The 19632-nt window shown below is 40.5% G+C and overlaps 2 long non-coding RNA genes across 2 annotated transcripts; both read right to left on the reverse strand.

The window, feature by feature from the left end:
- Positions 1-13464: 13464 nt before the first annotated feature.
- Positions 13465-14743, reverse strand: LOC143137909 (uncharacterized). The gene is made up of 2 exons (XR_012990133.1): positions 14340-14743; positions 13465-13597 (listed from the first exon to the last, which is right to left on the reverse strand). It is a non-coding gene; the product is annotated as an uncharacterized LOC143137909 (long non-coding RNA).
- A 1581-nt stretch (positions 14744-16324) lies between these two features.
- On the reverse strand, positions 16325-18157 carry LOC143137910 (uncharacterized). Its single transcript, XR_012990134.1, has 3 exons — positions 17952-18157; positions 17186-17298; positions 16325-16582 (listed from the first exon to the last, which is right to left on the reverse strand). It is a non-coding gene; the product is annotated as an uncharacterized LOC143137910 (long non-coding RNA).
- Positions 18158-19632: the final 1475 nt, after the last annotated feature.

Raw genomic sequence — 19632 nt, forward strand, 5'->3', positions numbered from 1 at the left:
CTCTATGTGACTATGTCCCCTGATCCCATTGTGTGTGTGTGTGCTTTATCACGTCAAAGCCACAACCAGGGAGGACATACATGACAATGGCCAGATTTCATTAATAAGTTATAAGTGTAAGTGTACAGGGTTCCCACAGGTCATGGAATTACTGGAATATAATGGAAAGTCAGGGAATTGTATCATTTTTGGGGCTTGGACTTGTCAAAATACATTCATATAAATATTTCCACACAGAATTGGTGTACGTCTGGTTATAGCTTTACGGCTTGCTTCAGTAGTTGTGGTTAATCCAACTTTGGAACACACCGCGAAAAGATTTCAATGAATGCTCAGTGATCCTCACAGGAAAAGTTGCGTTGGCCCCTCACCTTTGCACGTGTATGAACAATGGGCAAATAGGCTGAGGAGTTAGATGGTAATGTTAGATAGATAGATCGATGCTTTATTGATCCCCAAGGGGAAATTCAAAGTCCCAGTAGCTTATAACACCACACACAACAACATAAACAGGATGATAAAAAAAGTGTAAGATTAGAACAAGTCTTGAGTCGCACTTTGTGCCAGGTGTACAATGGGGCGCAATGTCTTTTCAGGTAATACCTTATATATTTCAAGAAAACAATGCCAAAATTAATTCTGCGCATATTTAAACAGTATTTCCACAGTCCAGGTGATAAAATGGCCTGTCTGCAGACCTTTCAGACCTGGTGCATCATGAATGAAAAACATGATTAAGAAGACCCCAGACTGTTGAGCATCTGAAATCCTTTATTGGGCAGGAATGGGACCACATTTCATCTTCAAAACTCTAGCAACTGCTCTTCTCAGTTCCTAAACATTTATAAAATGTTGTTAAATGAAGAGGAGAAGCAACACAGTGGTAAAAATGCCCCTGTACCAACTTTTTTGAGACGTGTTGCTAGCATTAAATTCAAACTGAATATATTTTTTTCAAAAAACAATATAATTTCTATCCTTCAGCAGTTGATATGTTGTATTTGAACTATTCTCAAATAAATATAGGGTTGACATGATTTGTAAATCAAAGCATATATATATAAATAAAACGTCTATAGTTTTATATATATTTGCAGGGTAAAATAAGTTTTATTCATATAGATGAAAATGCCCTTTAACATTTTGTATACTTCATAATTATGATGTCTTAACATACTGAGCTGGCCCAACATATTTTTCCTCTTTCACAGAATATGGATGTGGCAAAACCAAGATCCCACTTTGCGCATCCAGTGCCTCGGACTAAAACAACTGATCTGGTGTGTGTCAAGCTTCAGTATCCAATGTGCAATCCAGAGTTTTCAATGTTTTTTTCTCAATACAGTGTGTGTGTGTGTGTGTGTGTGTGGACATGTGTATGCATGTGCATATGTGTAGAATGACTACCTGAATGTGCATGCGTGTTACAGAAGGGGAATACTCTGACTATGTTGTGCTTTAATGTAGGCCATTGTATGTCCATTGTATAGCTTTGATAGGAAGAGAAGGTATGCTAGCTTCGTTAATTATGTTTGTTTTAAGAAGACATGGCCAAAGAAAGTGAGAGCTGCTTTATTTGTGAAAAGTATTTGAAGACAACTGACAAGAACTCAAAGTTCACTCCTTTTTCCAGACTCCAAGGATACAGTTAACAATATATTAATATATGATAAAAAGTGCTTGTGGTGACAGTCATTTTGCTAGCTTATGCAATAAGGAACAAGGTTCCCGTGCTAGTTTCCACAGAAATTGCTATAAGAGCCTAGTCAAAAACAAAACTAACTTATAGAGATAAAATACCGTATGCAGTCATCATTAGGTCTAACCATCCACGTAGCCGTAATCTAGTGTAATCAGTAACAGAAATCTAGTGTCAAGATCTTCTTACTCATCACAGTTCACCAAAAGTAACTAAAGTTGTATTTTACTACATTTCAAATAAACACATGATTTTGCACTTAAAGGTGCTCTAAGCGATGCCACGCGTCTTTTAGGCTAAAACATTTTTTGTCACTTACAGCAAACATCACCTCACCATCCGCTAGCTGCCTGTGTCCTGAATACACTGTAAAAAAAAACGCAATCTCTGTCGACAGCCCAGGCTTCAAAAACGGCAGCAAAAACAACCTGGGCAAACCTGGCCCATAAAAACATAACAAACTTGTTCCAGCAAATCACAGACGAGATGCTCGTTTAGGAGAGTTTTAATTGCACAGGAGGGAGGGGGAGGATGTAGCGAGCTAGCTCTCCGTTTTGTTTGAATGTCAACAGAAGTGACGTTACCCAGCAATTTCATTATTATTAGCTAATCAGACCGCAGTTAACATGTCATCCACTCATCTCTCTCTCGGGTCTCCCTAGGGAGCTGCATCCAGCTGTTTGAGAGCCTTTAACGCCACAATTTCAAGGTCACCTTTTTATCGCTCTCCATATACATTCTGTGTCTGAGCTGAGCTGAGCGGGAATGGCAGTATTCATTTGATGTGGGGCCCCCACCACCTTGACGCCATCAGTAATATTGAATACTGTGTGATCATTCACATCAGTGGCGATCCTGCCACTAAAAACAGTCTTACCCACTCCAAAATACAATCGATGTAAATGTCTGTATTGATAGAATAGTGTAAGAAATACAACTACCCTTGCATCGCGTTGCCATAGTTATACTTTGTTCCCTGAAGTTGGTAGTAGCAGACGGGCTCTGGTAGTAGTCATTTTGCAACTCAGCGGCGGACTGATATTACCAAGGCTACTACTAGGTATCCCCATTGGAGTGCGCTTTACTGTTTACTTTTCGGCGCAGTACTACTAACCGGAGCAAGTATAATTTTGCCGCTGCTAAGTGTTACGACCCTGCCGGTCTCTGCCTACCTGTCTGTCTTTGTCTTTCTCCGGTTTGCAGGGCGGAGTCAAGACACAGGTGCTGCTGATCACCTGATTGGGGCACCTGTACTATAAAAGAGGCTACCTGTCTGAAGTTCAGGGTTCCCTCTCTCCATTGCAGCATGCGGCGCCTTTGTCTTTTGTTTGGGCTTTGCACATTACTCTGATTTACACCATACCTTTGTTTTCTTACCATCTCATTAATACTGACTTCACACTTTGCATACATGATTACTTTAATAAATACATATTTTTTGTTAACTCTTTATCCACGTGTGGTCTCCCTATGTTAAAATCACCCAGAACGAGCCGGGTGGTTGTAACATATGGGGGCTGGTCCGGGATCACTTTGGGGCCTTTTTGTTGAGCGGAGTAGGTAAATGCGCTGGTTTTGGGTAAGTGAATGTATCACTTAAATTTGTGAATGGGTAGGCGGTCTAGAAGACGCGACCTGTTTGAATTGAGCATTTGCGCATTTGATTGGCTACTCCGATTGTGCTTGAGTGCACCCTAGGCCAGTAGGTAAAAAAAAAAAAAAATTGGGAGATTCGCGTGGATATCGTTGGGATGGTAAGAATTTTGGATACTTTAGTTTTGTATAGTTCTGTTAAATATGTGGAGAGGGGGAAACCAGTTTGGTTTTGCCAAGCTGTTTGTAAGCAACTGAAAAAATAGGTAAGTGCTGTCTTGGCATTGTTTGCAGGAACATTGATTTCGTTTGTTTCGTTGGAGCAAAGTACTAACCCTGCGTTAGATTTCAGACCGTTCTGCGCTTTTTGTCTGGCTTTTGGGGACTGGCGTGCTTCGCCCTGGGCTGAGGACACAGCCGTGGTCTGTTGACTTGAGGGGCCTAAAGCCCGGATGGTCACTTCCATCGGTATGGTGAGTAAAAATCTTGGTTCTTGGGGTTAAGCGAGAAGACGTAGGTGAGTAGTATTCAGGGGAATTTACGAGTTAGATGTGGGGGAGCTCCTGGTGGCTCGTTTTTGTTTTGTTTCGCAAACAATGCCATCATGCACACAACAAATTCATTGTATGGTTGTTTAAGGTTATTGGTCAGTCACTTGATGCTTTCAGTTTGGGTTTGAGTTTAGGCTATTGGTAAATTGTTGGTCCGATTTGTTGGCTATACTGCGCTCAGTTTTGATTGTTTTGAAATGGATGCTGTTAATGTATTTTTGGCCTCTCCTACAGAGGATGGGTTGGAGAGATTAAATAAAGCGGAGCTGCAAAAGGTAGCTAAACAATTTGAGTTGGAACTGGAGGCTGGCATGGGAACTATGCTTTTTCCTCGTATGCGTATAGGTGATGGATACACTGGGGAACAGTATAAGGAGCTGGTGCTTTTGATGATGCCTTTTCTGTTGCAGGAAAGAGAAAGAGAGCTAGCACATCAAGCTAAACTGAAAGAAATTGATCTAGCACATGAAGCCAAAATGATAGAAATGGAACGGGCTTATGAAGAGAGAAAACGGGCTTATGAGCCTGAGCGGTTTTCGGTCAGGTCAGAAGGGACGCTCCCGTCTGGGCCTTCTGCAGGTTTTTGGCATGCTTCAATATCGTCCTCTGTGGCAAGACCTTTGCAGTTGGTCTGTGAACTGGATTTGGGTGTTAGGCATTTTTCAGAGATGGTGCCATTTTGTAAGATGGGCCAGTCTTTGGTTAAGGTAGATCACACTACCACTACAGCTAGCCGTAAGTCTCAGTGTTTACCAGATTTTCCTGCCTTGTTGTCTGACAATGAATTTGAAGATATGGGCCTAGTTGATTTATTTTCTTTGGATGAGTCTGCTGAGCAGATTAGTAGGCCTAGTGTGTCAGACCAGGGGGATCTAGCTTCCTCTCGAGGTCAGCAACAGTCCACTCAGCTCTGCAACACTGATTTAACAGCTTGTGTCCATCAGTGTTCTGAGGAAGAGAGTACAGTAGAGGAGGAGGTAAAGTCTGGGGGACTGTCTTCAGCAGGTGAGATGGTTCACTCATTCACTCCTAGCATGGTGGCAGCATGCATTCAGGAGGAGGTGAATGAGTCTGACGACCATGTGTTCCAGCCTCAGCTTAGAAACTTTGAACATGTGGCAGATTTGGAGTCTTCCTGCCACCGCTCTGAGGAGAGTGGTGTGCAGGGGACATGTTTGTTCTCTGGTCCTGTACAGTTTTCAGATATTTCCACACCCACACAGTTAACTGACCATGAGGTTTTGGGTGAGGCTTCCCCAAAACTTCAGCGCTCACTTCCTAGGTCTCTAGACAAGGAAAAGGCAAGGGGTGTGGACTTGCGGGTTGAGTGTCAGTTGGTTAACATTTTAGCGAGGCCCTATGTTTTCGCCTGCCCATCTTTAGAGCATACACACAGGGATGAAGAAGTTTTGGACTGTAGTCCATCTCATACCATCAAACAGAAAGAGGCTTTGCCTCTGATTTGTGCTTTTCCATTGTTTGACAGGGGTGGGGGCATGTTTTTGGATATCTGTCTATCCCTCACTGTTTGTTCTCTACAGGTTCTTCAGCAGTGCTTAGTGCATTGGATGTTTGGGCAGCCTTGCAACCTGGATGTTCGACATAACTGGGGTGTAGGCACTGTGTTGGCTTGGTCCCAGGGGCAAAATGATCCAGGTTGATCAGTTGTAGCTTTGGCTGTGTCTTCTGTCTGTCTCTCTTGTCCTTAAAATGCTTTTCTTAGTGGCAAAGAATTGCTGGACGGTGAGATACAGACATGGGAGACTGTTATTCTGCAGCTGGGGCGTTCAGGCTCTTAGTTCTACCACACACATTTCTGGACCTAAGATAAGTGACTGATCTTTATTGTGATTTTGATATCTGTGCATGATTAACATATTGTCTTAATTTCTTCATTGAATGTATGTTTGATTTGGGGTGTCTTCTAATTACAGAGGTCCTCTTCGAGGGTCCTCTGTCTTTAAGGGGGGGAGTGTTACGACCCTGCCGGTCTCTGCCTACCTGTCTGTCTTTGTCTTTCTCCGGTTTGCAGGGCGGAGTCAAGACACAGGTGCTGCTGATCACCTGATTGGGGCACCTGTACTATAAAAGAGGCTACCTGTCTGAAGTTCAGGGTTCCCTCTCTCCATTGCAGCATGCGGCGCCTTTGTCTTTTGTTTGGGCTTTGCACATTACTCTGATTTACACCATACCTTTGTTTTCTTACCATCTCATTAATACTGACTTCACACTTTGCATACATGATTACTTTAATAAATACATATTTTTTGTTAACTCTTTATCCACGTGTGGTCTCCCTATGTTAAAATCACCCAGAACGAGCCGGGTGGTTGTAACATAAGAAACTAGTCCCTCAAAATGTAATGCGATCGTTGAAATGCAAGGATAGAATAATGTTAGAAATAAAACTATCAACACAGACATTTACATTGTTAGTCTGGCGTTATAATTTATTTGCCTCGGGTGTACTTTGGAGTGACTTGCGCTAACCTAGCACCTGCGAACTCTGCTATTAGAAGGACTGGATGAAACGTGTTGAAAACGGTCTCCACTGATAAATATCACACTTGCTTACTTGGAAATGAGGTCCTATGTCCAAAATCCTGAACCACCCCTTTAAGGCAATAAGATCAATTTCCAAAAGATGATTTTATATTCCTCTTTTTAGTCGACTTTAGCAGAGGTGCCAATAATTCTGGAGGGTACTGTAATAGGCCCTTACAGTGTTCATGGTATGCAAATTATGGAGCGTCATGACATCACAAAATTGTGAAAATGGAAGGTAAAAATCTGTAGACAGAGTGGAATGTCTATATCTACCCCAGTTCTATCAATTAAAGCAAAAAAAAATGAACATCAAAATCCAGCAGAAATACACAAGGCACCAGACTAAACAAAGAATATCATTGAATGATAATATACAGTAGATGATGCTGTCTAGCTTTTTTTTTCATTTGCTGCTAACCAGTGTAAATTAAGGCTAACCTAATACTTCTTTCACAGGGTCAGGGTATAGTACGCCGGAGAACCCAGACTGCGTCTTCAGTGTCTTGGACTAATAAAAAAACATATCTGGTGTGTGTCAAGCTTCAGTATCCAACGTTCAATCCAAAGCTTTAATGTTTTGTTTTTTAATAGTGTGTGTGTTTGTGAAGAATACTCTAATTGTGTTGTGCTTTAGGCCTTTGATAGGAGAGCCATGTCAATGTCATCGCCACCAAATATGTCAAGAGACACAAACCCATTCCGTCTTTTTGCCGTTCCAGAGAATTGTTTTTTTAAAGCACCACCACAGGTACCAATTGTAGGCATTCTATATGCACATACTGTACACACAAATGGACATACAGAGTTAGCGAGACAGAGAGAGATTAACCTGAAAACATGTTTATCTTTAGATTGATGAGAATGAAGAGGGTGCCGACTGTGGTGCGTATGAGGACATGGCTGCATTGTAAGTAGCTCTTCATCATTTCAAAGCACTGATCTGTCTGAAAGACTGATATGTCTTTGAGTGTTTCATCTAGTGCATTTTTGTACACTACCCATAATCAATTTCAAAAGTTTTTTTTTTTAGCAGAAAGCCCTTTTTACTGTCGATGTCAGTGAGCTGCTCTCATATACTGTATGTCATCATGTATGCAGATGGGACCAGAAAGTTTTAACAGAACAAGGGGTTTATTTGCCCAAACAGGTCTTTTTACCTGGGGTAAAAAAATCAAGCCTTAAAAATCTTCATTCTTTTGATCAGTGTGGACTCCGAAGACAGTGATTTTTGTGACTGCAGCAATGGTGATGCAAGAACGAAGAGCAGTCCCTCCGTTAAGGATACAATGGCTGACGATAAAAATGGCCGTAGAAAAAGGAAGTGGAGTTATGTCTGAGAAAACTTAGGAAGAATGAGGTAAAACGATGTTATAACAACAGCTAATTTTCTCTAAGTGTGTGTGTCTATAAGAGAGAGAGAGCGTGTGCATTGTGATTTCCCGATTATTAACTAAGATTTACACATTGATTTCTTCAGCTCTGAGGTGAATGCACAGGTGTGGGCTATTCATGGGCATCCGAATGTATTTCTTTTCTTTTAGAGATGCATCGATTGATCGGCTGGTGACCGAAATTGGCCGATTTTCACGTGATCGGCCATGACCGGCAACCGGCCGGTCAGTCTGAGACATGACGATTTTATGCCGGGAAAATGCACTCGCGCGCTGCACTTGAAACAACATCACCTAGCAAAGTTTGAAGAAGCTTGCAAATGCCAACACTCAGGACTGGATGTGTAAAGAAAGCGCTAATACAGAGTTTTTCTATGCGCAGTAAGCGAACGCTGTTTTGCGTGGAATTTACTAAGATGTCACTTCATTACGTAAACAGCGCTCTGCCCGTCCCTGCCCCCTCTACAGCACAAATTGTGTGCCCACAGCTGAACCACAACCGCAGTTCAATGGAGTTAACCGATTGCGATTACAAACAAAGTTTAGCGATAACAAGATGTCAACAAGCAGCGACATAGAGAGTAGGCCTAGTTCTACTCCACTTTAAAAAAAATACTCAGACTAGCCCATGTCTAGCAGATTAGAAAGTGGATGTTGTGAAAGTAAACATACAATATTAGAAAGGCAAACAAAAGTTAAAGTTGCTTTTGACAAAGTAGCCTACAATGAAGAAAACTGATGCTCTAAATACTGATTCAGCTGTCTCTAAAAGTTTCTATAATTGACGCATTTAATCGGAATTTGGATGACACCTGCTTTTAACAGGCGGAAGTTTTTTACCGCAAAACAGACGCGCTGTTTTCATACATATAGTACTGTATGGCGGAGTAGGCCTACCTAATCAATCGCTATTAGCATTTCTCCTCCCCTGCGTTTGCATTATACTCCCACTTTTCCCTCACCCTCCCATAAATGCATAAGCATCAATGCATATGAAAATATGCTCCATTCATTTTTTTACATTTTTTGTATGTTTAGTTGGATATTGGATGTGAGAAGAAATAAATGGTTGTTCCTTAAAAGAAAATGAAATCGGAATCGGCAGGTCAAACTCTATGAAAAATCGGAATGGGCCCAGAAAATTGCAATTGGTGCATCTCTCTCTTTTCTTTATTCATGCGTGGCATGCTTGGGTGATTATGTATGTACCACAGCCACTTGGCATTTAGTTTCATGTGAAACTCCATGAGTGACTATAGTGGCTATATATCTTTCATGTAGCTATATGAAAGTGATAATGGCATTATACCAGTCACATGAAACCAGTAATTATGTTAAATGTATTTTATTTCATGCATATTTCATTCATATTTTATTTCAAATTTCAAACAGCAGAATCTGACAGAAAGGGTAGGTAGAATTAAATTCACAAGAAGTAGCTTACTCGACCTTGTCTCAAACAGGAAGGAAGTTATAGGTGATATGATGGTCACCTTGCATGGTGAACTTTGTGGGCCAGGGCAACTGTTCGGGGCAAGTCAATGTGGCAAGTTCTTAAGCAAAAGTAGCAGCTGATTGTGAAACAATTTTTGGGAATACACACATTCACTAGCCTGACGAGCCAGACCCACATTAAAATGTAGGGTCTGGGCACTCACCGTTCGCAGTGCTCAGTCCGAGGGGCGGGATAATCAGTTGTCTTTCAAATTCCCTCTGCACGCAATAGGACAGCGGCAGCGCTATGAGTCCCATGCGTTTCCCACCAGCGGAGCTAGTTGGCTAGTTCAAACGTTTGCCAACTTAATAAAAGCTTAACTCGTGTCACACTGTTCACCAACAGCAACATCCATCTTATTTGTTTTCAAGTAGCAGGGAATTTAAACCAAACCGTTGCAACTCTGCCATCAATCATTATGTTAAGCCCACCTAAAGACTCTATACACGATTTCATTGGCTTGATTAAGTTTCGATTTCAGGAGCTCACAAGCCAACGAAGAGTTGCTAGACTAGCCCTGGCAGCAAATGTAATTTGCTGCCGCTAGGGGCGCGTCTAGATTTCTAGGCTACACATTCACACCATCATTGGCCCAATCCTTGTGCCTTGTGCCCTCACACACTCACTCACTTAGCACTTGAGATCAATTAAGTCTGAGTCTTTAGTCCTTAGTCCTCAAGGCTCACTTTGGGATTGGCCCAATGTCTATCTGCTGAACTGCACACGCTACTTCCTGTGTATTGTACCTACCCTTTCCGTCAGATTCTGCTGTTTGTAAATTTGTATCGAAACTTGTAAGTTTTAGCCCGTGGTAAAAGTTGTTTTATAACATGTAATTTTGTGCTCGGACTTTGTAAATTTGCAAATGTATAATTTGTTTTCCACTTTGTAAATATGCACAATGTAAATTTGTTTTGCACTTCTCTGCCACTGTATGTAAATGCTCAGTTGCATTACAAAAGTATAAAAAGTAAGTTGCAAAATTAAGAATATGAAGCACAACTCCCCCATTTCCAGGTGACGCTCACCATTCGGAGGTTGTCCAGTGAGTTCCAGGCCATGAAAGCAGAACTTTCCTCCATGTGGCCCCTTTCTGAGTATATTTTTCTGTGTCTCTCAAAGACCTAGGGGTCAGCAACCCGCAGCCCACATGCGGCCCTTTAGCCACTCTCTGTTGGCTCCCTGGCTTTGTTTAAAAATATCATATATATATATATAAATAGTTTTTTACAATTTCTAAAAAATGACTATTATAAGATTTAAATATTTGTACAACTGTGTTAAGTGTTAACATCCTTACGTTATAAACTTGTGAAAATATGAGCCTGTAGCCTATGCCGTGTAAAATGTGTAAAAAACATGTTTATTTGAATGCGTTATAGGCTATGTCACACCCTTGCGTCCATTTAACTCTCCTGTGGCTTGAGTGGACAAGCAAGCGATGGTGACAAACTTCCTAAATTCTCACAAAACTTGTTGGAAAGGTGTAGCACTGTCTAAGGAAACCCCATTCATTTTTGAAGCTGATCAGACTCAAAGGTAACGTGAAACGTAGTGTCCTTTCATTTGAATTTGTGCGTGCCTGTGTCATTCATTTCTTTCACATGTCTTACAACATAAATAATGCATTCATATGCTAGTAGTAATGTCAGAAATGAACCGGTTTATAAGCCTCTTAGAAATGGCTGTTGCATCTTGCATGTTACATTTAGATGCGCACTCAATCGCGCATCCATGCAGGCAAAACGTAGCACTCAAATGTGGCGACGGCACAAAAGTTGAAAAAACGTTTACAATGGCGGTGATAGCCTACAGTTCATGTGAATCGCGGACATTAACCAAAGAAAGGAATTTCCACCTCCATTCCCCAAATAAAGGCTGTGTTTCTACATTTTAACAAAACGTAATTTCTGTCAGAAACCAGCCTATAATGCATAGGTTAACTTGAGGTGAGTCAGACAGAAGAGGGACCTGTCTTAGTAGCCTATATTGAATCCCATCCCTTTCAAACAACCTTAAAATTGTGTGATTAGCTGCCAGAATAATACAATCAAAATACAAAATATGATTGGGCTAGGTCCAAACCTATGAGTAAGCATTCAGTGTAATATAGAGGTTATCAAAGATACTCTAGTTTGTATTTTCTTTTAAAATATACATTTTAGAGACAAATGGAGTCATACCACAGGTCTATGTCCAGGGATCGATTATTGAATGGACCTACGGGGCCCAAGAGCTCAGGGGGCCCTGAAGCCTAAGACTGTGTGAAGTTGCTTCTCCGCCCTTCTCTCCTATTTCCACAAAACTCACAAGTCGTCATAATATAAAGGGTCATTTTTTTTTTTAAAGTCTTCCGGGGAAGTATGCCCCCGGGCCCCCCTATCTTAACAGGGGAGGGTTTTTTTGCATCTATGCCCAGGGGTTCATAATCCATCCGTGCTTATGTCCGTCAAAAGTTTGGTATATCCTAATTGACTGACTTAACTAATGACTTGTTTGTGATTTTAATAATATTTTTGCATGGCAGGAAATGTATTGAAATTCTGTTATTGAAATTCACACCGCACCACAGATTTGGTCCCCCCCAATGTTGACATCATGGCTACGGCCTTGCAGCTAGGCACACATTTGATGGGCTGTAGTTAGCAGGTGAGTATCCTACAAAAGGCACCTGCCATTGCCTTACATACATGTGGCTATGAACATGCTAACTACAGTTTTAAAATAACTATTTAGCTCAACAGTTAGCTGAACAATATGCCTATCAGGTGACCAAACGTCTCTGCCTTCCAGTCCCCGTTCTCCAGGTAAAATACAGGAACATTTTCAGGTCCCTGTTTTTGTTAGATGAAGTATCAAATGTCCTGTTTTTTCAGGATCATACCTGTGGCATGATGGCAATGTTGGCTTCTCTGATGCGCTGTGCGCTACCTGCCTCTACCTGAGTTATTTTCTGTTTCTCTTGTCCATGACCTCTGAGGTCAACCGCCATTAGGGAGTCTGGAGAAAGAACAGCTTTTCTTTATCATGACAGCTTTTTTTTTTTTTTTCATGTAATCCTTCCTGTTTAGTCCTATAAATAAGACTATAGGTAAGACTTTGGCTACGACAGACTTGATGCTCTCATGCTTGCCTAGGATGCTTGTGTGTTTGTAACCTGTCTCCGGCGTTGTGAATAAAGCATTGTATTCTGCCGCACGGTCGGCTTGCCTGTGCGTTACTTTTTGCCTCTTCGTTTAAAAGACTGAAAGGGATCAAGTGTGAATAACCACTCCTGCTGCAGCATCACCTCCTTCTCCCTCCACTCAATCTCCATTCACCAGGAGCACGCTGCTCCCTGCTTCTCCTGGACCCTCCCATACCCGGCTCCAACAAAATGCTCCCCGCCTGCAAACCCGGACAGGGCAAAGAGGTACCCTGGAAATCCAGAGTTCTCGCGAGAGCACAATGGAATTGTCTCTGCGAGACACTCTGGCAATGAGCAATGATGCACGTTACTTTTACCCCAACATTCCAGGGAACCAGCTAAACTGATGAAGACAGCGCTGCAACGTTGGAGGACCGTACACATTGGTCGTAGTGTTATCCGATTGCGTCGAAGTCCAAAATTATTCAGAGTAAACATGGTCTAGTGTTATCCAATTGCGTGCAGTGAGATTTTTAAATGCATGCTTGTTGCCGCCCCTCGAGTTGGGCCATTACATTAGGCGTGTTCGTCTTCATGCAGATATGTGCAGATCTGACTTGCAGCTCTCCATTGTGTTCAACCCAGCATGCATCACATCAAGTCAGATCTGCATGAAGACGAACACGCCTACACTGTAAAAAGTTTAACGTAAAATTTACAGCAACTTGCTGGCAGCAAATAACCAGCAAGTTGCTGTATTTCACTCTACAGTACACCTACTGTATATGAAATCACAGTACCTATGCCTGATACTGTAAATGCAAACTACAGTAGTACTACCAGTGCTGTAATGTATACAGCATTGAATTGTCTACCGTATTTTTAATCACAGTACTTATGGATCATACTGTAACTAAGTACAGTAGTAATACCAGTGCTGTAATATTATATACAGTAATTTTGGGAAATTCATATCCTGCTTTATCTACAGCCAGGATAAATTTGGCTAGGCCTAGTTATGGTTTAGGCTACACAAACTTGCATAAATAACCATTGACAACTTGTTATCAGTTTGAAAAGCAAGTACATTTATTCACTTTTTTCCGTTTAGAAATTCTCGTGTGCTGCATCCTAACGTTAGACCAACGGTTGCAGTCAGCCTGATCCACCACCAGTAGCAGAGTGAAGCAGCACCTAGCAGAAATAGAAGAAGAAAAGATAAATAGTGTTAGATAACAATGTTCAACTGAAACTGAAGGCTACTTACAAGTGAAACTTTAGAATAATCATTTATATATATATACTGTATGTTTTTTGAGTTTACTGTCAAAATGCCAGGCTGAAGATGGTGTTAGCATAACTCAGTTTCGTAAGGTATATTTAACGTTAGCCAGCTGGGTGAGCTCATTGATGATGTTTGCTTGCAGCAACAGCCATTCGCGCTGTTCGTCCGAACAACGGTTAATGATAGTCAGATGTGACTTAAAGTTAACTTATATCAATATTGCTAAAGTTCGCCTATTAAACTCACAAAACCGTACATGATTACGGGGAGTTAACGTTAACCAGCAGCACATCATCTTCAGCCTAACATTTGTGACAGTAACATACTAGGCCTAGCACTACTAGTGAGTGTTTTATATAAATGATGTGAATATAATAAACTGTAACTTACTGAGAACTAAGGTAGGCCTAATATAAATGAGACTGCCATAACGTTAACGTAACATAAAACATTAACGTTAATGCCACCATCACAGCAACTATGATAGCTAGCCTAACGTTAGCTGCTACTTACTTAGTTGATCGATCCAACAAGCATGGATGAGTTGTAAGTTAGACAGTACAACGTACATAGACTGTACACATGCCCGAATTTAATGTAGTACACTTTCACAATGAAACATTAACGTTACATAAATAAATGCTTGCTTACCATTAAGGTGGAGCTGCGAACTTGTCAGAGTGCTGAACACCGTTGGTCTGACTGACTGAACTGTTGCTCAAAAATGATCTCCCGCCGGACAGTTCAAACGTCGTCGCGCGGTGCACGTTTCAATCACCACGTCAAAATTTCCCAGTAAACCATAAATCCATGACTTTTCAATATCTTTTCAAAATGATGATTTGGATGGAAAATCAACATAATATCAATGTCACCTTGCTATCTGGGAGCTTAACTTTGTATTTATGTGCAAAAAGAAAACAGAAAACCCCAACTGATTTTCCGCCATGTTTTTTCAAAATTTTCAAAAAGCTGACAAGTGAGGGAGGAGTCAGATTTATTACTGTGTTATGATTCGCAGCAAATTTTTATTACTGTAGTTTGACCATTTTTGACCATAATTCCATAGACTGTAAAAAATATGGACAAAGCGTCTGTGACGTCACCCATAGATTTTCTGAAGAACGGTTATGAAGCCGTTTATGGGGGGTATGGGCGGCGCCATCTTGGAAAACGTTGGGAAATCCTAACCCCGCCTACCTCCTAGCCAATCCATATATGGGTAAAAGGGCGGGGCTTTGTATGAGACTGAGCAAGCCGGTGAACCCGCCTCGTCGTCAGCCGAGCAACCTCAGCTAACGTTAGCCTACAAGATGGACTGGCACAGACGTTGCTGTAACATTGCTGGTAAGTTTGATCTGCTAACGTGAAGTTCATGTATGTTTCTTAATGCCATGTTCAGACACTTTTTAATGTTGTATGCTGAAAGGTTATATTCGGGTGAACGGTTGAAAAGTTGAGAATGAAGTCAACTAACGTAGAGTAATCTAGCGTTACAGGTTTACCAACTCACGTAGAGTAACTTAGCAGTTTACAGGTTTAGCAACTCATACTGACAAAAATGTATCTTTGCCTTTATTGTTTTGTAATTAACGTTATCCATCTCATATTCTCAGTGGCAGCCATCATTGTAACGTTAATTAATTTACGATAACATCAGCCAGCTCGCTGTATTCTGTCAACGTATGGTGTGATTAACTCTTAATATCACGTTTTGAAATCGCTATATTGCTCTAAAGTTGTCAGTGGTAGTTTGGTCTAAGATGACATTGAAATTTCTCATCGGTGGCCATTTCACGATCCAGCGTTCATGTTCGGTTAGCTTGCCTTATTTCCCCTTGTCAGGCTATTATCAAAACGTTAAATCCAGTTAGTGTCCGGTGTTTGGCATAACAATGCCAATATTAGTGTACTTTGTCACTGAAGACCCATTTCAAATCGCACAATAGTACTACAGCATTGTACAACAACTGTAATTTTGTTGATTACAACAAGTGGTGTTGGTTTGCATTATTGTATTATCTTGTAAGTAGTTATGACTAATAAAATGTTTACCTTTCTGTTTTGGCAGTTCACCATGGGGAGGAGGCGGCAAGGAGGTCCATGGGCTCTTAACCTGGGACTAGAGGTCCAGGTGAAGTGGTTTGGCTGGGGTGTGGTGATATTGAACCCATTAAGACTATACAGTACATTTCACTTTATGTCTATTGATGGTTATGTTGGAATGTTACACCTACCCTTTACTTATGCCAAACACTAATTTTGTTCTTTAAATATCAGAATCAGAAAGCAAACTTACTGTTGATGGCACTGAACTTGGAAATGTTTATGGAACTTTTCTGAACTGTGAATTACATTAAAACTAATGCCAGTATTTAGTTTTGTTAGTTTTTCTTATCTTCAGCTGTCTATTGTACAGTGGAGTTTTGTTATATGTTTATACTTATATTTACCATTTCTGCTGTAAGTGCATGTTGTGTGTGATGTCTGTATGCTACTGAGACCTTGAATTTCCCCTTGGAGATCAATAAAGTATCTATCTATCTATCAAACCAATTTGCCTGTGCTCTCAAAAACATTTATACAAATCTGTCAGCTTCAGTCAGTAGGTTGAATTGAAGACCCAGATGCAGAAGTAAAGGTGTTTTTTTTACTTGTATATCTTGAGCATTACAGGTAACCACTGAATTTGTGAAACTAAAATAACAAAAACTAATATGTACTAAGCTAGTACATAGTCAATACATATTAGATCACTTTAAAGACTGACAGATGCAAATGCTGTAAATAAAGGTAATCAAGGGGTCTGCTGGTGAACAAAGTCTTTGAAGTCAGAAGCTGCCACTGCTCAATGACTTGTGCCCCATCTGGTAGGATTTCAAAATGTTCCAGATCTGAAAACAGAAATATTGGTATATGTCACATCCTTGAACTTACTGCAAACTATGAACAAGTGGTCACAAATTAAGCTAAAAAATACTCCCAATATGTATAATGAACAAACTCACAGAACACTTAGCTGAATGGGGACAGGACAGGCGTATTCAACTATTTGCACATGTCCTGTTTATGCAGGCAATAAGCAAAACCAAATTTGGTGTATTCAAAGTTCTGTAGAACAACCATTTCTTGTATTTTAATGTTTTCAGTGGAACAGTGTAAGCTCATGTCTACACCCCATTGAGGTAGTTATTAACAGTTAGGCCAAGGTCCAGTCAAACAATAGCCAGTCACTGATGCCATATTCTTTAATTATCCAATCTGTATCCAACCAAAACCTGCTGATTTAAAGGCTACTTTCCATGTGTGACTTATCAAAAGAGGTCATGATAATTATTGCACAGATGTGCCCCGGACTGCTCACAATAAAAGGCCACTCTAAATGTCTGAAATGCATTCATGTTTGTTCAGTATGCTAACCATGTCTGGAATAGACAGCTAGGCCAATTGAATCCAGTAGGTTGCTCCATTTAAATGTATGAAAAATGTCAAAGTACCACGGAATCAGTTCTGAAGTGATGCTTCTGAGTCGACTGCACAGACGAGAAGTGAAGTTAGGAGTCCAGAGCCCTCTCCAGCACCCAGCCTGTCAGGATCACCTACAGGGAAACTTTGCATAGACAAGAAGTGTTGTTTCAAATTTGTGTTTAACAAATAAACGGCATCAATAAGAGTTTCAGACGTCAGTTATAACTAACAACAGTTATGGTGACTAGCTAACGTTATCGCTCGTTATCAGCTCCATGTTCAACTTATAGTCAATGGTTCATAGTGGTTCACAATTTTACCTCCACTAGCTAGCTAATGCTTCGGCTGAAGTTATCATCTGAACGAACGCTTTTCTATCTTAAATATGACAACCCAAAGACTATATAAATTGACAACGGACTAAGCATTCACACAGAGTATTTACAAAAGGTTTTTTGACGAGAACACATGCTTTGTTACCCCAGTATGTTTGTGAACTAACGTTAACGTGCTTAACGTTACAGCTGTCTGATTATTGACTAAACACCTGGCTAGTAGCAGCTATGGCAAACGTTAAGCTAACTCACAACGGGAGCACAATCGGTTTTCACTAACGTTAACTTTATTCAAGTTAACTAAATTTATGTGTGTGCTTCAGCCATTCGGTCATCATTTTCGACATAAACTTATTTGAAATGATTTGACGCTAACGTAGCCTATAGCTGCTACAGTGCCCACTAACATGGATGCTATAATGCTAACATCTACGTGAAATAGTAGTGGAATGTAACTTACCTCAAAAACTGGAGCGAAGTCTTCTTAAAGTGTCGGTTAGTAGGCTTCAGTTAATAGCAACCCATTTTATGTCAGATATTTGAATAAACATTTTCAGAAAGGATGTGGTGTGTAGGATCACAGCCAAGACATAATTTCGGAGTTTCCTTCACTCAGCTAGTGACATCGTCTGCTGCCTCGACACCAGCCGTCAATCAAGTTGACCACGCCCTTAATTATTCATACATTTAATATCTAAATGCGATCTAAACTAACGAGTTAGAAAAAAATTCACCCCCCTCACAGTTGTCAGGCATTCGGGAACTACCAACAAATACAATAAAAGTCCATGGGACCAACCTGTAAAAGCATGAATTTATGCTGTGAAAACGGACATTTTAACATGGGGGTCTATGGACATTTGCTCCCTTTTGGGACCTGCCCCTAGCGGATTTTCGATGTATTGCAATTTTTCGCATTTCCGGGTAGGCTTCATTGTTCAAATTAGAATGTTGCCGCTTGCATAATTCATAGCGAAACCACAGCAACATACTGTATTCACAAATACAGTACACATTTTCCCCAAAAACAGCAGTGATGCTGTGAAAATCACGGAATCTTGTTACAGTGTAATGTTCTTGGCCAGACCCTTAATCTTTCTAGATTGTCAGGGTCTGGATTTTCCAGGCTAGTGAAGAGGGAGGACATGAACTTATTTGTTTGTTTTTTTCGCCGTAGTTTTTCATGTGTTGTGTCTTCACAAATTCTGTTGACTTTATTTAGAGTGTATATAGGAGCTTCCTGACCATATTGGAGGCTTTGCCAGTGGCACTTTACATATAGTGGGTGAGATGCAACACCAACGATCAGATTCATTTCTTGCTCTGCGTGTCACAGATTTTAGTCCTGACAAATATTGTCACCTTTTTGTTTGTTCACTCTTATTTTCTAAACAATTTGTTCATACATCGGCCAGGATAATGTGTGCTACAAGGACCTGTTTGACATTTAAATATGTCATGCACAGTTAGGCCTACAGTATTTGTTCGTCTCCAGTTTATATCAAAGAGAAAATCTGCAAACGGCTGCATTTGTCGAAACGTCATCAACGCAGCCAGTTGATATGGGAGGCAGTTGACAGACATGTAATACCGGCATTAGATGACATTCTTACCTCTCGTCGCCTATTGTGTTGAAACAACAGATGGTTTTGACCAAGGATTGTTCATGCCATCTATGAAGAACTTTGTGGGTTTCTAAAGAATGGTCTGTCTTTGTCAAAACAGTATGTCTGTATAGTAGATTATGCAGTAAGTCTTACCTGCAACTGCGTACACTATGTATAGTATAAAGTGGTCTCCACAGTTATTGGCACCATGGTAAAGATGAGTGTAAAGAGATGTAAAAAAAACCCAAAATCATCTGCATCATGCATTTTATCTGTTTCACAATGTGGAAAAATCCAACCTTGAAGGATAGCACATTTATTCAGAGAAAAAAACTATATTTTTCCGTCAAAAAATATATGTAAAAAATATAGAAACAGAAATATCACTGGATGTAGAGTGTTCAAAGGTTGGAATCCCAGATAAATTGCCTTGGTTTTGAAAAACAAAAATAAATCATAAGCATCTGAGAAATTTGTGTTTATGTTTGTTTATAGTTCTTAGCAGACACTTTTATCAGGGGGGGCATAATCCGC

Source organism: Alosa pseudoharengus, unplaced genomic scaffold (genome assembly GCF_046254945.1).
Source record: "Alosa pseudoharengus isolate Yale_2024_CS ecotype anadromous, Long Island Sound unplaced genomic scaffold, YU_APseudo_1.1 YU_APseudo_1.1_scf_21, whole genome shotgun sequence".
Lineage (NCBI taxonomy): Eukaryota > Metazoa > Chordata > Actinopteri > Clupeiformes > Clupeidae > Alosa > Alosa pseudoharengus.